General features: G+C 41.3%; 1 protein-coding gene across 1 annotated transcript in view; it reads left to right on the top strand.

The window, feature by feature from the left end:
* The window catches only part of LOC132448723 (MORC family CW-type zinc finger protein 3-like), a 45,891-nt gene that overhangs the window by 17,910 nt on the left and 9,870 nt on the right, over positions 1–18,111 (top strand). The gene's annotated exons all lie outside the window — the stretch shown is intronic.

The following is an 18,111-nucleotide window of genomic DNA, read 5'->3' as shown; positions in this document are numbered from 1 at the left end:
CCGGCGGTCAATTATTTTTCGATAATTCATTGGCAACGGATGAATAATGACCGCTGTCAAGGTAAACAAAATGACTTTTTTGCCTTTGGTAACACTCTGCACGTAGTCCGGTAACTTGTCAATGTAATAAGCGGGATATGTATCAACCCAAGCGCTGTCGGTTGCTAAGCTAAGTTGATCTCTGCTAATCAACACTATGAATACTGGTGACAAATACATTGTAAATAAATTGTTTCGTTTGGGCAAGTAGCCGTGTAATAAGCGAGATAATGTATAGATGGCGAAGCAAGACACCTCCGCTGTGCGTCGGTGTCCTGTTCACCCTGTCGGGGCTTATTTTCTCGTTAATGAGCGGCGTTCTATACATTATCCCTTACATAAAGATGTGTATGTTCTTTTTCTTTTATAAGTAACATTGTGTGTTGTATCTTTCATTTGTTCTGGCAGGTCAGGGATGGCAGCTTGAGCTCCGTTTTGCGCTTCCTCATGGGCAGCGGGTGACAAGCCACTATGTGGCTGCAGTCGAGGTGGATGTCCTTAGCCTGTAGAAAGGCTACCACCTGTTGCTCCTCAGAAGCCACATCTTCCTCCTCTGGCTCTGTCCGGGACCCGTTGTTAGTGGCCACTGCTTGTGCGAATGACCGGGGTCGGATGCGAAGCCCAGATATGATAACATCATTGATCCGAGAATATTGCTCCAGATCCGTCATCCTGTCATCCAGCTCTCTGATTTTCTCATCTCTGTACTTTTTCTCTGTGTCGATGGCGGTCAATTTCTCGAGCAGTCTGTGAATCTCCATCTGCTTCTCCTTCACATCAGCCACCTCATCTCTCAGAGCATCAATGACTTTCTTCAGTTCACTGTAGTCCACCTTGGGGGGCATAGCCGCTGGCGTTCGTAGGCTAACTGTTAGCCGCTATGCTAGCTGCCTAGCTGCCAGTGATCTGATCTTACAACAATGATGGTTCCTTACAACAAGAATATAAAAATTTGATCAATCAATTAAGAAGACTGGAACAGAAACATAAAAACCATGAGGATACAGCCCTTCTACATCAAATAAACATTGTAAGACGACAGATAGACGACAATTTAAATAATGAGATTGAGAAAAAATTGAGATTTACTAAAACATTATGAATCGGGCCCCAAAGCGGCTAAATACTTAGCTAGACGCCTTAAGGTGCAGCAAGCTGCTAATACGATACACAAGATCAGAGACCCCTTAACAAAATAAATGTTATTTAAACCGGAGGAAATAGAAAAGGTCTTCAAAGAATACTATGAAAACCTGTACTCAGCCCTCAGCAAAAGTAAAACACGAGATGAAAGAATTTCTCAATTAATTGGACTTACCGGCTATTGGAGAAGATCAAAATAGAAAATTAAATTCTGCAATTACTAAAAAGGAATTAGACAGTGCTATTAGCAGATTAAAATTGAACAAATCACCAGGCAATGATGGCTATCCGGGCGAGTGGTATAAAACATTTAAAGAGGAATTATCACCACTCCTCTTGAATTCTTTTAATGTAACTGATAGAGGGTAAAGTACCCCCCTCTTGGAAAGAGGCGGTGATCTCAGTGATACTAAAGGGAGGTAAAGAAAAGGAAATATGTGAAAATTATAGACCTATCTCGATTTTAAATGTAGATTATAAGATTTTCACGTCAATCATCTCTAAAAGGTTTGAAAATGTTATGTCTGATTTGATCGATGAGGATCAATCAGGATTTATTAAGGGACGACAGACTCAGGACAATATTAGACGTACTCTACATATCATAGATCACATCCAGAAACATGGACTGAAAGCAGTATTAGTGAGCCTTGATGCCGAGAAGGCCTTTGATTGTGTCAATTGGGAATTTTTATATCAGGTACTGGAGAAATTAGGTTTTCTGAAACAGTCAATACAATGTATTCAAAGTCTTTACAAAGAACCCACAGCGAGGATAAAAATCAACGGTCACTTAACCAATAGTTTTATTCTACAAAGAGGCACTCGCCAGGGATGCTGCCTTAGCCCCACTCTATTTGCCATATTTATAGAACCTTTGGCACAGCTGATCAGACAGGATAGCAGTCTGAAGGGAATCCAAATAGGAAAACAGGAACACATCATAGGACTTTTCGCAGATGATGTTATTGTGACTCTGCTGCACCCAGATAAAACCCTTCCTAACCTGATGGCAATACTAGATGACTTCGGTAAATACTCTGGCTATAAATTAAACATGGCAAAAACACAAATCCTCACTTTCAATTACTCTCCTAATAAAAAAACCAGAGAAAAATACAAAATTAAATGGAAGGCTAAAGTATTAAAATATCTTGGAGTGACATTGACAAAAACCCTTGGCAACACGTCTGAAATCAACTATAAACAGGTCAACGAAAATATTGAAACAGATGTCAGGAGGTGGTCAGCCTTTAACCTAGATATGGGGACACGTATAGATATGGTGAAAATGAACATACTACCAAGACTACTATATCTGTTTCAATCTATTCCACAGATGATCCCAGAAGGACAATTCAGGTTGTGGGACAAATTGATTTCTAGGTTTATTTGGGCCGGCAAGAGACCAAGGGTCAGGTATAGAACACTTCAAATAAATAAAGAGGAGGGTGGTGTGTCACTGCCTAACTTGAGGCAATATTTCTATGCAGCCCAAATTAGATTTGTAGTATGCGGAAGCTGCCCGCAATATGAAGCCAGATGGAAAGACATAGAAGTCAACATAGACACCTCTCCAATCCAAGCAGTTTTAGGGGACACAGCGAATAAAATGCGCCAAGAAAGCAACAATGATATCATCAAACAGACCCTGGGTATTTGGAACAAGATGGTAAAAGAGTACAAAATGGAGGGAGATGCAAAGATTTTGACTTGGCCTGCCCTGGATCACAAATTTAAACCAGGAACAAATGATATTGGTTTCAAACAGTGGTGGGACAAGGGTATAACGGCTATATGTACACTCATACAGGGAGGGCACTTCAAAAGTTTTGAACAATTACAAAAGGAATTTGATCTAGATAATAAAGATTTTTCAGATATTTACAAATTAGGGATTACTTTGATAAAAAAATTAAACCAGAACTCTCTGTAGAGGGTAATGCAGTGGTTGAAATCCTAGTTGAAGCGTATAAAAAAAAGAGTAATAAAACTATTTCCAAAATATATCAGGGCCTACAGAAACAAAATGGAGAAAACACAGGATATGTTAAAGCAAAATGGGAGAAGGAATTACACATAGAAATATCACAGGAGGATTGGTGTTCTATGTGGAAAGCACAGCATTCATCCACAAGCTTAAAGAAGTGGAGAGAATTTGGCTGGAAAAACTTGATTTGCTTCTTCATCACTCCCCAAATTAAAAGTAAATCATCAAAGTCACAACAACAGTGTTGGAGACAGTGTGGACAAATGGATGCCAATCACTCGCACATTTTCTGGACATGTCCCAAAATTCAAATATTTTGGAGTAATATATGTTTAATTTTGAAAAAGGTTCTGAGATATGATCTACCTATTGTAAAATATTGTTTATTGCCTGCAAAAAAGCGATTACAAGGAATTGGTACAAATCTGAGCCTCCAAGCCTTCAACAGTGGAGGGATATAATCAAGGAGATCCTTACAATGGAAAAGATTACTTTTTCTCTAAGAACTAAAGGAGAAAATTTCCTTAGGAAATGGGAGAAATGGACTGACTTCATTTCAGAAGAATTGGACGCTTCTTCTTCACTGTGAGAGTCTGTGGACATTTAAACGTCATTTGACGTGGACATGTGGAATTATCTAAGCTCAACTGTAGTGCCCCCCACTATGTTCTGTGTGTTGTTTGTACTTTGTGTAAAAATTAAAAAATGCTTTAAATAAAGAGTTAAAAAAAACAAAAAAAACAAACGTAATTCATTAACAAACATCGTTCCTTACCAGTATTATATGCATTATCTTTATCGACTCGTGTTCCTAATATGCATGTGTCCCCCCGTTAATATACATTGCCATGGACTTTATTATGCATTATGTGTTTAGTTTGCGTGTGTTTAAACAGATGGACGCACACACGCGCGCCCGCATTCATTCATTCTTTTTAACACTCACTTGCGGTAAAACAATGTTTTCTCACGATGAAATACTCATCAATCCTAAAAGTTATTGGCTTGTACACGATTTCTGTGTCTAGAAATATGTGTTCGCTGCCCGGTGTTTGCAGATGGATTGATTTAAAAGTACAACATATTACCGCTGTATCAGCTGTTCTTTCCCAAATAATTTACAGAGAATGTGTGGCTAGGTAGATGAGAGAAGCAAAGTGTATGCGAGAGGTGCACAAGCAACATTATGCATGCGCCCTTAAAATAGCATCTGAACAACGCGCCACTGACTTTAAACCAGGTATTTCCTGGTTTGTGGCGGAATTGTTTTCTGAAACCGCAAAAAAGCACCAGGGAACGTTTGCGCTAGAACGCCTCCTCCTTTCGCCAAACCGCCCCTTGAGGCGCGAGATCTTTCCCTTATTTACCGACGAGTGGCGGTGGAGGGAAAAGAACACTCTGCGCCAGTTGCAAACTAGCAACGACACATGCGTCAGTGTAGAAAGTCAATTGCGCTGGATGCAAGATAGGGCCAAAGGTGTTGGGCCCTACCGTTTCCTCTACCCTAAACAGGGGAAGATCCTCATAGCTGAGGAAGAACCCCAAGCTGCAGTGGGGGTTCTCTCTGAACGCCAAAATGTCCACCTGAGCAGTTCTAAGCGGGGAATACCGCGAGAGATGAGGTCCGGCCAGGTGGAAGCGTTCGGGCAGGAGTTGCAGAGGCCCTGAAGGGGGCGCACCTCTGGGCTCCGTCACGCCGAGGCTGCACTTCTTCATAATAGATGGTAGAAGTAGTAGTCTTGGTGGATGGTTCAAACAACTGCTGGGAGAAAAGAGGACAAACACTACTGTGCGCCACGGTGCCGTGGGGAATTTGGGTGGGGCCCACGTTGATTGTGGCATTTCCTGAAATTTTCAGTGCATGCAAGTGTGCTCACGGGACAAGCCCATAAGGCGAAGCCTAGACGGCTTAGCTTACGTGAAATATAACCACTCCACGGTCCCTCTTATCAAGACACAAGTCTGACAATATTTTTTTGTTTTACAGGAACACTATCAAAGCTCTGGCAAAAAAATTACAAGATTACAGTGGAAAAAAAAAAGAAAAACTCCAGTGCTGACGTTGAGGATACAGAGTGAGTCCACAATCACAGGTGTTTGAGTGCTTTAGGTATCGTCATCATACAGTCATCACAAAGTTACCTGTATGATCTTCAATGGCTACAGCTAAATGTATCATGTTAACTGTCTGAACATTATTCAATCACTGCAGCATGATTGTGGTTTTGTCAAGTGAAACTTGAACATTTGATAAACATGATTATTCCTGGTCAAAATCCAAAGTTATCAGCACTGCCTCCAGTCAGAATACTACACGACACCTGCATGTAGTCTTAAGGCATTTCTGACAATTGTTTATGTTGACAGTGACAAGATGACTTATAACGATGATCAATTACAAGAGGTAAAGAAAAAATATATATTATTATATTGTATGTACTATAAATTGTATATCAGATATAATTACTTATATAATGGCTTTATTCTATTTTTTTGTCATTATCCGAATAATAACGATTGAGAATGTTTATTACATGCTAATGTAATAAGAGCTCTACATGATGAAAAATTAAGGTAGCCAATAATTATCTTTTAAATTCTGTGTCTTTTTAATACTGTATTCATTCTGTGTCTTTTTAATACATGACATATAGTCATACTATATTCATACTGTATTTAATACTGTATGACATTTACACAAAAACGAATTATACTTTATGCATTGATTTACATATTGAATTATATTACGTGTGACTGTGCTGCTATGATAATTGAGAGAACTGAAACTGTTTTTTGACCATGACAACAAGACCTCCACCCGAACACACCTCAGACCTCCGGAGAGGGCACTTCTGGTAAAATATGTTTTGTATTTTCTGGGCGGTACATACTTTATCTTTACCTCCTGTTTTCTTCACCTTCTGTTCTTTGTTTTGTTTATGAGTAAGAGCTGGTACAATATCTTACTACTATAATAGCAGGCCTGTCGCACCAGTTACTCAAGTTACTCATGTGCGCACGCATGTGACACACACACACACACACACACACACACACACACACACACACACACACACACACACACACACAGACACAGACACAGACACAGACACAGACACAGACAGACACACACACACACACACACACACACACACACACACACACACACACACACATACACGGCAGTTGTAGTCCATCGAGTCCGATGATGACGTTCATCTTTTACCGGTGAGTTCTCTGATGGCTAAATAGCCCAATCCTGGATCCACAGGCTCTGATGCAGGTGGGGCATGTCTACATGGTATTGGTGTTGCTGGCAGTCATGGGTGTGGGTGTGTTTCTCCTGAGCCTTCTTTGATGTCTTCTGGCAGTCCTTTCTTCCTCCAGTGTATTGGTCCCAACTAGACACAGCTGCCGCCAGGTGTTGCGGTCAGCAGCCATATTCTCCAGGTCTCCAGGTTTTATTTTCATCTGGCCTTTAAAGTGTTTCTTCGGACCTCAAGCAGAGCGCTGACCTTGGTGTAGCTGGCCATATAACACTCTGCGGGGCAGACGGTTGTAGGGCATCCTTGTGACATGCCCCAGCCAACGCAGTTGGTACAGAGTGATTGTGGCCTCAATACTTTTGCAGCCTGTCCTCCCAAAGATCTGTGTGCGGCACTCAGTCACGCCAAGTGATTCCTAGGATGCGCTGCAGACAGCGGATGTTAAACTGTTCCAGGGACTTGATGTGCCGGCTGTAAGTAACCCAGGCTTCACAGCTGTAGAGGAGGGAGGTGATGCAGATTGCTTGGTAGACACAGATTTTTGTGTTTAAATTAAGGTTCTTGTTCTGAAAAACCCAGCACCTGAGTCTCCCATAGGCAGCTGATGCTTGATTTAATCTGTTTTGGACCTCACTGTCAATGCCGTTGTCTTCAGATATAAGGGTCCCCAGGTATCTGAAAGATGGAACAACTGCCAGTTTTTCGCCTGCTACAGTGAAGACGAGGGGTGTGGGTGGGATGTTGGTACTCCAATGGCAGATTACCTCTGTTTCGGCTGTGTTGATGGTCAACCCCATCCTGCTGTATGCCCTAACTGCTGCATCTAGAACAGACTGGAGGCCTTGTGGAGAGTGAGATACAAGAGCACAATCTTCTGCATACGGCATCTCAAGTATCCTTACTCTATGCAGTTTGGTTTTTGCCTGCAGCCTCCTGATGTTAAAGAGGTTACCATCCAGCCTATACTCTACTGTCACCCCACTGTTTTCTTCAATACCCTTGTGGAGAAGCTGGGTGACGCATAAGAGGAAGATGTTAAAAAGCATTAGGGCCAATACACAACCTTGTCTTACCCCTGTGCGCACTGGGAAAGGGCTAGACTCTTGACCTCTTATGGACACCCTAGCAGTCATTCCATCATGAAATTGACGGAGGATGTTGATGAACTTGATGGGGCAACCAATCCGCATTCGGACATCCCACAAGAGATCTCTCTTCACAGTGTCGAAGGCTTTGGAGAGGTCGACAAAAACCATAAACAGGTCTTTATGTTGCTCCCTGCACTTTTCTTGGAGTTGCCGAGTTGTGAAGACCATGTCGACTGTGCTCCTGTTCTTTCTAAACCCGCACTGTGACTCGGGTAGCATTGACTCTGTGATGTTATTTATGAGCCTTCGAAGCATCACCTTGGCCAGGACCTTGCCTGCCACAGCAAGAAGTGATATGCCCCTATGGCTACCACAGATGGCCTTATCACCTTTGTTCTTAAATATGGTGACAATGCTGTCATCTCTCCATTGTTGTGGGATGTTTTCATCAGCCCAAACCTTGGTTTTGTAATTGTGTAATGTTCTTGTGCAGAAAAAATAAGTCTTTAGACTCACTGTCGGATGGTAGGGTTGGAGCATACACGCTGAGTAGTGTGGCAAAGCGGTTCTTCTCCAGGGGGATACGGAGGGTCATCAGTCTCTCACTGATGCCAACAGGTGTTTCAGTGAGTTTTGGCAGTAGTGTGTTCTTAATGGCCAGTCCCACACCGTGCAGATGTTGTCCACCTTGGGGATAGCCTTTCCAGTAGAAAGTGTAGCCCATGCCCTCTTCTGTTAGAGACCCCTCATCAAGGAGCCTGGTTTCCCTCAGGGCAGCGATGTCGATATTATAGCGGCTCAGCTGGGCCGCAACCAGGGCTGTTCTTCTATGAGGTCGTTCAGACTTGCCAAAGGAGTCCAGGAGGGTACTTATATTCCATCACGCTAGTTTGATGTTAAATTTGTTTCTTCTGTTTCGACTGCAGAAGTGGAATGACACGACAGGTGCGGTAGCCTGTCCAGTTATAGGTTGAGTGAGCAATTTTCAGGCCACCTTTTCCAGGCCCTTCCTCGCTTGAGGTGAGCAGTGCGGTCCATAAATAGGGGCTGCTCAGTCGCACAGGGGTCTGCCGAGAACAGCTGCCACTCAACCCCAGCTGTTGGCGACCAATACCCTGTGCCGCTGACGTGCAGGGTTCTGACTAAGACCTCCCAGTCTATTCAAACCTGCTCCCGTCGTCAGACACCCCAACGCCGCCAGACTTCAACCAGATGTAGATCCAGGTAAAGATTCACCGTTGGTCAAAGGTGTAAAAATCCTGCGCAAAAGAGCATTTTAAAGTGCAGTGCTGCAGGAGGTGCGCTATCTCCAATGGCACTATCTTCACCAAGATGGGGTGGGTATGGTGGCATGGGTAAGCCCAGGACGACCAGCTCCCCATCCTAGCTGCAGGAGGCTGCCGGGACCTAGCTCATATTTAGGCCCGCCTATTGCGCACCGCCAGCGCATGATTTTCTGTTGGGGGATGCTCCCTTAGCCTTTGTCTCAAGAGACTATCCCACAAGGCAGTGGGGCTGTTTGCCCATAGCTGGGGCAGTGGTTGACGGGCGTCAGGGCGTATCCACTGCATGGTGGGCCTGCACACCACATCTCTGGGGCCCACTGCTGCTCCGAGATCCCCTGCAGTTTAGCCTGGGACTGCAAGGTACCCAGTTAGCGTGTGTGGCCACGAGGAGGCACTGCAGAAGTCCTGGTGGTGGAGAGGCTGTGTACTGGCGGAGGAGGCTGACGCACTCGGCTCCTCTTTTCACCCCTGAGGAGGCTCGCCAGCGGCGGTAGCTAAAAGCAGAAAGTTGCAAGCAGAAAGCAGCATGCAGCATGCAGCATGCGCTAACTACAAGCACCTCTACACTACTGCACTGGGCGCTTCACACACACCCTGTGTGTAAACATAAGGGCTCCGCCATCGACACACGCGCAGGTTAGAAGACACACATACACTCCGCAGCGACAAACTCACCAAGGCAAGACGTTATGTTTTTAAACACAACGGCTCCACCGTTGACAAACTCTCCCAGGTAAGACGTTCCATCTATAGACTGTATAAATTGCGATAAAAGAAGGGAAGAGACATTTCTCACCTCGACAAGCAACGGCGGGTCGTTCATTTTGTCATAAAAAAAACGTTAAATTCAAACAGCGCACTGACAGGCATATCAACACATAAGTCACATGATCTTAAAGAGACAGTGTCCCTATAACACAGAACGAAAACATGTCAATAACACAGTATGGTGAATTATGTATATAGAGACTAACTTAATATTACTCTCCTCCTTGAGCCTCCCCAAATGTCTCGCGATATTGATATCCCCCCCTCCCCCCTCCGGACTGTTTTTTATGTTTTCTTTTTTTTATGTTTTCTGTGTATGCTATGTGTGACTGTAGGCTACTGCTGCCTGTCTTGGCCAGGACCTTGGAAGAGATGTTTAATCTCAATGAGGATTATTATTTTCAACTAACCAGTAGTAGTTGCCTTTCATTGTAAAATGTAAATGCACTTTTCAGCCCTGAATAACAGTAAAAGCTAATTAATAATTGATTTGCATGCATAGAATACTACACTTTCCATTGAACAATTACTAATTGTATAATGTAATCAAATACTCACACACTAGCTGCAACATATCCTGACATTTGTGCCCTGAAAATCTCTTCAATAATACTACCCCTGAGGTAGTATTTTCTCCGTAGGATATGTGACTTACCTTATATGTGAATGTAGAGTAGAAATTCTGCATTTCTCACAACACCTCAGTGGACGTGTTGATGACGCTTCTGCATGTCATTGAGTTCCCCCCTAATTGATAATCAGCCTGTTGCCTCCCGCTGAATGGTTAAAAAAATGCATATAATATTTCTCTAGCATGCAGTGTGTCCACTAGCAGCAGTCATCTGGTAATAACAGGTGTATTCTTTCTGTCAAAACCCCCCTCAAGGTATGAAGAGACCAAGACGTAATTGTGATGAAGAAGATTCAGAAACGCACATGAACCTGAGAAGCTCTAATGCCGCAACTCGCGAGAACGTTGAGATAAGCAGAGAGGAGTTGCTGGTGGCCAATGGAAGACTAACCCGAGAAAAACAGGACCTGGCGAAGCAAATAGATGAACTGCGCGCACAGGTATGCCTTTTGAGTTTAGTAGGTTGCTGGTGTTTAACCTTTTCTTCAGCTTTTCAGTGCCCAGCTTAGTCTTCAGTTCCTCAGTGTATCTGACAATAAAATACTTGAGGGTAGGAAAATAATGCTAAAATGATATATGTCTTGAGTAGCAATGTTGACTGTCAACGGTGAAAACCTTTGAGGCAGCAACCGAGATGGAGTTTTATATCAATAAAATCAACACATTTTGTTAGTTAGTTGTTAGAACATCAAACACCATTTGATTCCCCATTAGGTGGAGCAGTTGGAGAAGGACACTTGTAGGTGTAAACAGTACAGAGCAAGGTCAGTCTTTCTCTCCTTTTCATATAAGATAATCAAATAAATGCATCTAATTAAAATGGCAAACAATATGTACTATTATATCTATGTCTCACAGTCTGAAACGAGAGGTCAACAAGGGATTAGATGCCTTGCGGAACAAAGTGCAAACTCTTGGAAAAGATATTGGAACACATCCTCCTGGTCCTACTTCCCATTAGCACCATTAACCCACATTGGTTACTTTTATAGAGAAAGTGTATACATAGTACATTTTATATAGCGACTTATATAGTGACTATCATTGGAATCTATGTTTATTAAGCGGTTTGGGGTCTCCCCACCTATCTCACCTCACTGCTTTCCAGGTAGGTCAATAGATATAAAACAAGGTCACAACATTCGATGACCTTTACTGGGCGTTCATACCAAGAGCTATAAAGCGATCCGAGCGATTAATGCCCATTCACTTTCTATTCGACTTGAGCGATAGCTGTAAAGCTGTAAAGCGGTAAATAAGAGTTGATAACAGCTCAACTTTATTCAAATAACTAGCAGCGATTTAGTTGTTAATGACCCGACAATCAATATGAATGTATTGAGGAGCAAGAAAGAACGTTCAAATGGTTCACACGATGAGCGATAGAAATATGTTTGACTACTTGAGCTATTCTGCTGATTTTGCATCTTTTACAGCTTTTGGTCTGAACGCACAGCTAGAGTCCCACGGGTGCCTTAGGGTTTTGGCAAAGACATTGTTCAGCTTTGATACACCGAGTAGTTGGCTAGGCCTGCTGGATGACCTCGGCCTGGAGGAGCTAGGCTTGAGTCCAGCTTTATTACCTTTTTTAATGATGTTTATATTGTAAACTTAATTTTAATAACTCTTTCGTGTTTGATAATTTATTGTTTTTATTGATAATAGTGGTTTAATGTCTACTGCTTGTTGTAACTACATGTGTGCTTTTTTATATTGTTCTGTAAATCAGGGCATTGCTGTAAGGGAGACTTGGTCAAAGACCGAATGAAAAAATAGACATATTTAGAGTGATAACTTTATTAAACCAACATTTTATTGGTCAGACGGGATATAAGGTATTTACTTTGTTTTCGTTCATAAAGGACAAGGGTAATTAATTGTTTTGTTTTCTGTGTTCATTCTTCATAACAAAAATCAACATGTTAAGAATGTTCTTTACTTTAATATTGTAAGTGTAAGTTTGTGTGATGGATCTTTATTTAGTCCTGAAGCCTTGCCATTGGTCCTTTATCGGACAAGCCAGACCTCCTGAGGCTGAATGATGCATTAGGAAGCGGGCTTTGGCTCTCATAGGGTGTTCAACATGTTGGTTCATGCTTCCATTACAATTTTATGCAATCATGTCACAAAGAATGAGTTGATGGTAAGGGTAGGCCATATATTTTACAATCATTTTGTAATACTTGTTTTAATTCTCTTTACATACCGACAGTAATCAATAAATCAAAAGCTCTGATAAAAATAATGAAGAAATCTGGTATCCGTGGCTTTCTCCATTCTGTGATAAACCCGTCCAATCGCCATGATCCGTGGCTTTACCGACTAAATAAACTACGCATTTCGCTTTCCTATCATCACTGTTATGTCCAAGATAAGCTTACATTTATTACAATGTAAACGTATTCAACATTTTAATTTCAATCCTTCTAACCATTCCAGGGTTGAATCTCTCAGGCCGTGTGACCCTCAGAGGTCAAACCAGCTTTAATTTTTTTTTATGGAGTAGCCCCTTTCATTTACAACTATCATTTTTCAATCTTTCACTTTGAAAATGTCTTGGAGCTGTTAAAATAATAATAATAAAAATGGCTCGGAGCAATATAAGGAAAATACATTTTTGAAAGGCAACTATGGAACGATGAGAAGTGGTAAATTGTAAATTGAATAGGACACATCATACACAAAGACATTCCTCCTCGGAGAAATGACGTCATTTTTTCCATTCATGTCTATGGGGTTTCGCATTACAGATATCTACAATTCAATTGCAGATATCCACTATGTGAATGACTGATATCTGCAACTGAGATCTACAACGTCATTTAAAATATTTGAAAAGGGACATGTAGATATCTTGAATTTAGTTGAATTAAACTGGAATTATGACTAGTCCGAATCAAATTGTAGATATCTCAACCTGCGTTGCGCGGTGTTTGGTGAGGCGGTGTGAAAGCATTCTCCGGCAGCAAGGCAGTTATCAGGGAGGTTGCCACGCGGCGGTGTGAAAGCAGCTAAACTGGTTTTTAGTCCTGCCTGGAATCATTATCGTTCAAGACTGGCTTCAGAAACGTTTATCCCCGACCAACACTTTATCAATGACATTTTGCTGGAGAACTTCCATGAACAGGGAAGCAATTTTAGTAAAACCAGTCAGAGTTAAAGAAATGGGAGAAAGGTTCACTTTTTAATCTGTTAAAGTGATCGTGTGCTTCTATTGGTTGCTGACATTTACCCAACATCATTTTAAAAGACTACAGAAGCATTGCAACTGCTGTCTAGCCTCTCCCACTGGTTGCCTGCAGTCACTCACTAACAACCACCACCCAAAGCCCACGCTGGCCCTGTATGGACATATCTGTATTCAATGCTGATCGATATGTTACCAATGAAATCCTATAACATGCATATTCTTCAAATGAACAATTCTGAAGCACAGCAAATAAAAGAAACATAGCCATATGTAACAAAAGGACATTTAGCATCAGAGACAATCAAACATCACTTAATAGATCTTAGATGAGTTTATATTATATAATTTAGTATTATGAGAGGGTGGTGAGGTGCAGTATGTAGAAAAGGCTAGAAAAGGGCGAAGAAAAGGGACCATAAAGTATTGTTATTGATTACCAATCATATCTAATAGTCTACTGTGCACCTGCTGTGCAACACTGATTTACTTTGACTTTGTTGTCAACCTTATTTCAATAGATATGGAGTTAAGATGGAGGTTTAACATTTCTCCCCATCTACACCCCAGTAAAGGCCTCTAGTTTGGCTCAAGCTGTAATGACTGGCTCACTAAGATGCCGCCACACTCCACTCATGACGTTTGTTTTTGCATCGGAGGACGATAAACAAAACAAACCGATTTACATTTCTGAGATGATTTCTTTAAATGTAAAATAGGGACAATAGCTTTCCTGTCATCGCTGATAGGTCCATCATCCATTTTATCTTTCCATCAGCATCCCAACTACAATTTACAGCAACAATTATGTCCAAGATATGCTTACATTTATTACAATTAAAACGTATTCAACGTTCTAATTTCAATCGGTTTAAACAATTCCAAGATTGAATATCTCTCAGACCGTGTGACCCTCAGAGGTCAAACCAGCTTAATCTTTTTTTATGGTGTAGCTCCTTTCATTTACAACTTTTCATCATTCAATATGTGGGGGGTGGGGTGGGGGGGTTGTCTGGATCTTGTCTGTGCAAACAAGGCAAGGTCGGGATGCTGTTCAACAACACACATTTGTTTAAAGATCAAACACCAGACAAAGAGAAATGCGTGGGAGGGAGAACGACACCTGCCATAGTGGCAGCACCGAAGGGTAAAGGTAATTACATTTTTTGATCAAATGAGCATTCATATTACCACAACTAAAAACTACCTCAAACACCAACGACTCAAAAACATGGATGGATTAAAGAATGCACTCCCATTTATTATAGTCCCCCTCATCCGCAAACTGCCATTCGCTAGACTATTTTACCCTTGGATTAAAAAGTGTAACTCTTCCATAAATGAATCCTGATGTTTTGGTCTGTCTTCCCACCAGTTACCACAACAGGTCCCACCGCCCTTCAGTGAGGCTGTTGTCTGCTTTTCTGTCTGAATTTTTGAATGATAAACATAAACAACAGACCTCATATATCCTTTTTGACAGATGTTTTTTAGTCCTTTCCAATCCAAGGTGAGGCGTATCACGTTTGTTTTGGTTCCGCCCCTCAGGTTGCTTCCAGTCGAGACCCATTTCCATTTCTGAGTTATTTGCTTTCCATGCAACTTAGTGTGAATAGCTTTCCTATTATCGCTGAGCGGTACATCTTCTATTTTATATTACATCAACATCTCGACTACAATTTACAACAACAATTAGGTCAAAGATATGCTTGCATTTACAAAACTGAAATATTCAACATTCTAATTTCAATCCTTCGAAACCATTCCAAGATTGAATTGAAATTCGTCCCAGCCTTTGTAGCACAGATACTTTAGGGTCTATAGCATATAACCGCGTTGTCTGATTACAGTTTGATTCCTTTTTTCACAACCTACCAGCTCTGGTTGGGAAGACAAGTCACTGCGCCATTCGTTTCAATTGGAATCGCTACGGTCTATACTTTCAACATTTACATATTAGTCATTTGAAATTCGTCCCAGCCTTTAAACCACAGATACTCTAGCATATAACTGCGTTTTCTGATTACAGTTGAATGCATTTTTCACAATTTACCAGCACTCGTTTTGAAGGCAGTTTTAATTTTGGCAGCTATTTTAGATTTAGTCTTGGGCTGCACAGGGTTCTGTTTATGGGAGCCTAAAACTCCCGGGACCCCCACAATCATTGCTAAATCAAGTCTATTATCTTGCTGATATGTTAAACATCCAATAATCAACTACACTTCCCATCCTGCTAAGTTTCGTTAAAGTTGTAATGTTGACGTTTGAGAATGAGAACGAGGGAGTAGCTGAGTCTGAGCATTCCATGATTCGATTCACCGCTACCGGAAACTCAACTGAACGAACAAACAAACGATTCGCAAACGAGTCATCTTGGCGAACTGACCGACGCAAACTGAATCATGGAAAAGAATCAATAAATCCACTGTGCATAGCTTTCCTATCATCGCTGAGAGTCCATCATCTATTTTATTTTCCATCAAGATCTCAATTACAATTTACAACAACAATTGAACAAAAGATGTGCTAGCATTTATTACAAGGAGAACGTATTAGACATTATAATTTCAATGTGACGCAGACGGGTCTAACCAACGTCAATCTCGTGAATACACGATAAAACTGGTCCATTTTCAGTTTCTCTATCAAAACAAAACCAGACTTCAAAGTCCCTCAAACGTTCGAGTATACAAAGTTTCAAATTTGAAATTGGAAATTTCATTCAAAATTAGGTCCAAATCTTGCCATGCAGTCATTAGATATGTGTATTCAATCTTATTTGGGTTTCTTACTTTGTACTTTTCTTACTTTGTAAAGTAATGCTTTATAATAAAACAGGTTACTTATTTAACAGACTATTATGCCCAACTGTGTCAAAAGCTTTGGAAAAGTCATTAAGAGTTCAGCACAATGTTGCTTGATATGCTGGTAACTAATAATACTGTATATGTCGACTTCTGAAGACAGACTTTTGAGGCGCGAGAACATTAGCGAATCAGTGAGTTTACCAAGGATTCAATTTTTTTTTGATATACAGGATAGTTTAATAAAGGCCAATAATTATTGAGTTCATCATTCAACCACCCTTATGCAGGGGAACTATCTGGTTTGTTTTCCAAGACGGTGGAATCTTACCAGTCGTGAATGACAAGTTTATGATGTGCAAGTGATGTCGTAATAACAGCTGCATTAAGACGTGGAAGCAGTGGGGATTTGATTTTCAAAGATTTCACTGTTTTCCAAAATCTGACACTTAATAGTAGATATAGCCTTGCTACCCATACTACTAAAGACATCCTGTATCTGCCTTCTGGAAGTCTGCTTGTCACCTGGAGTTCCAGTAGTCTGTGCAGTACTCCAGAGTTTGTTTCTGTAGCGAGGAGCTAGAGCCATCTACCGTTAACACCGTGGGTTTTAAAGCGGAGTCGGGATCGGGTATAGACGAGGTTCATTCATCTCTCAAATTCTGTAAATCATATAAGAAAGTCCTTCTTATTTTTGTTTATTTTTTATGTACTTTAGTAATGGTTTGGTATTTCTGACACAGACTATTGGGCAGTAGTCAGTCACTGATATCCAGAGAGTAGACAGCAGAGGCAGTAGTTTGGGGTTGGTTGGTAAGAATGAGGTCCATCAGTGTAGATTCATCAGGGTTTTTCATGTTTGGCTATGTTGGTTTGGATATCAGTTTGGATAGATTTAGTTGTAGACAGTTGTAGACGGATGTGTTGTAGTATGCCATGAATAATGATGTCATATATTTGATCCTGATGAATGTCCCTTCCCTTGAAGTCATTTTTGTGTGATCACCACAGTGTTGTGTAATCAGTCATTGATGTTACCATTTCAGCTTAGCATACAGTATCTCCACACCAACTCGACCAGCCACACCGGGCCCTTCAGTGCTATTGCTGAACTCATAGGTGAGACCTCCTGTTTCGGTTTATGTGGCAGCATACATTACTTTCAGTTTCTGGTATTTAAAAGTGTGTTTTAAGTCTTCTGCAACTGGAAATTGACTTGACATCTGACAAAGGCCAAATGTTTTACCATACAGCTTCAAATAGCAGACATTTTGTTAGTACATGTATAGACTTGAAGGGTTTTGAGGAGTTTTTCATTGTATTTTCCTTAATCCTCCCCGTAGACAACGCATACGACCCTGATGTCAATGCCAAACAGATATGGATCGATAAGACCCAGATAAACAACAAAGACAAAGACATTGAGTGTCTCACCTTCAGGGACGACGGAAACGGACTTAGCCGTGACTTGATGTATCAGATGCTCAGGTAATAGTCGATTATTTACAATATCGATGATTATTTAGAATATCACGACATCAGGGAATTCACTTTATTCATGACCGTGCTATGAAGTATTGGATGTAATGTATTTTTCCTTTTCCTTTATAGCTTCGGAATCAGCAAGAAAAAAGCTGTGAAAGGCAAACTTCCCATTGGAATGTATGGCAACGGTTTCAAGTCTGGCTCAATGCGTCTGGGCAAGGATGCCATCGTTTTATCCAAATCAAATAATGACCTGTGTGTTGGCATGCTGTCACAGACTTACCTGGAGAAGATTGAAGCAAAGCACATCTCTGTGCCTATCATCAGCTTTAATAGACAGGAAGCAGATAGGTATATCCTTTTGAGCTTGTCAAATGAGTCCACTCTGTGTTCCTGATCATTGCTGTTGTGTGTTGTGATCACT

The sequence above is a fragment of the Gadus macrocephalus genome, chromosome 20 (assembly GCF_031168955.1).
Source record: "Gadus macrocephalus chromosome 20, ASM3116895v1".
In the NCBI taxonomy this organism is placed as follows: domain Eukaryota; kingdom Metazoa; phylum Chordata; class Actinopteri; order Gadiformes; family Gadidae; genus Gadus; species Gadus macrocephalus.
This window is presented reverse-complemented; position numbering and strand designations above follow the sequence as displayed.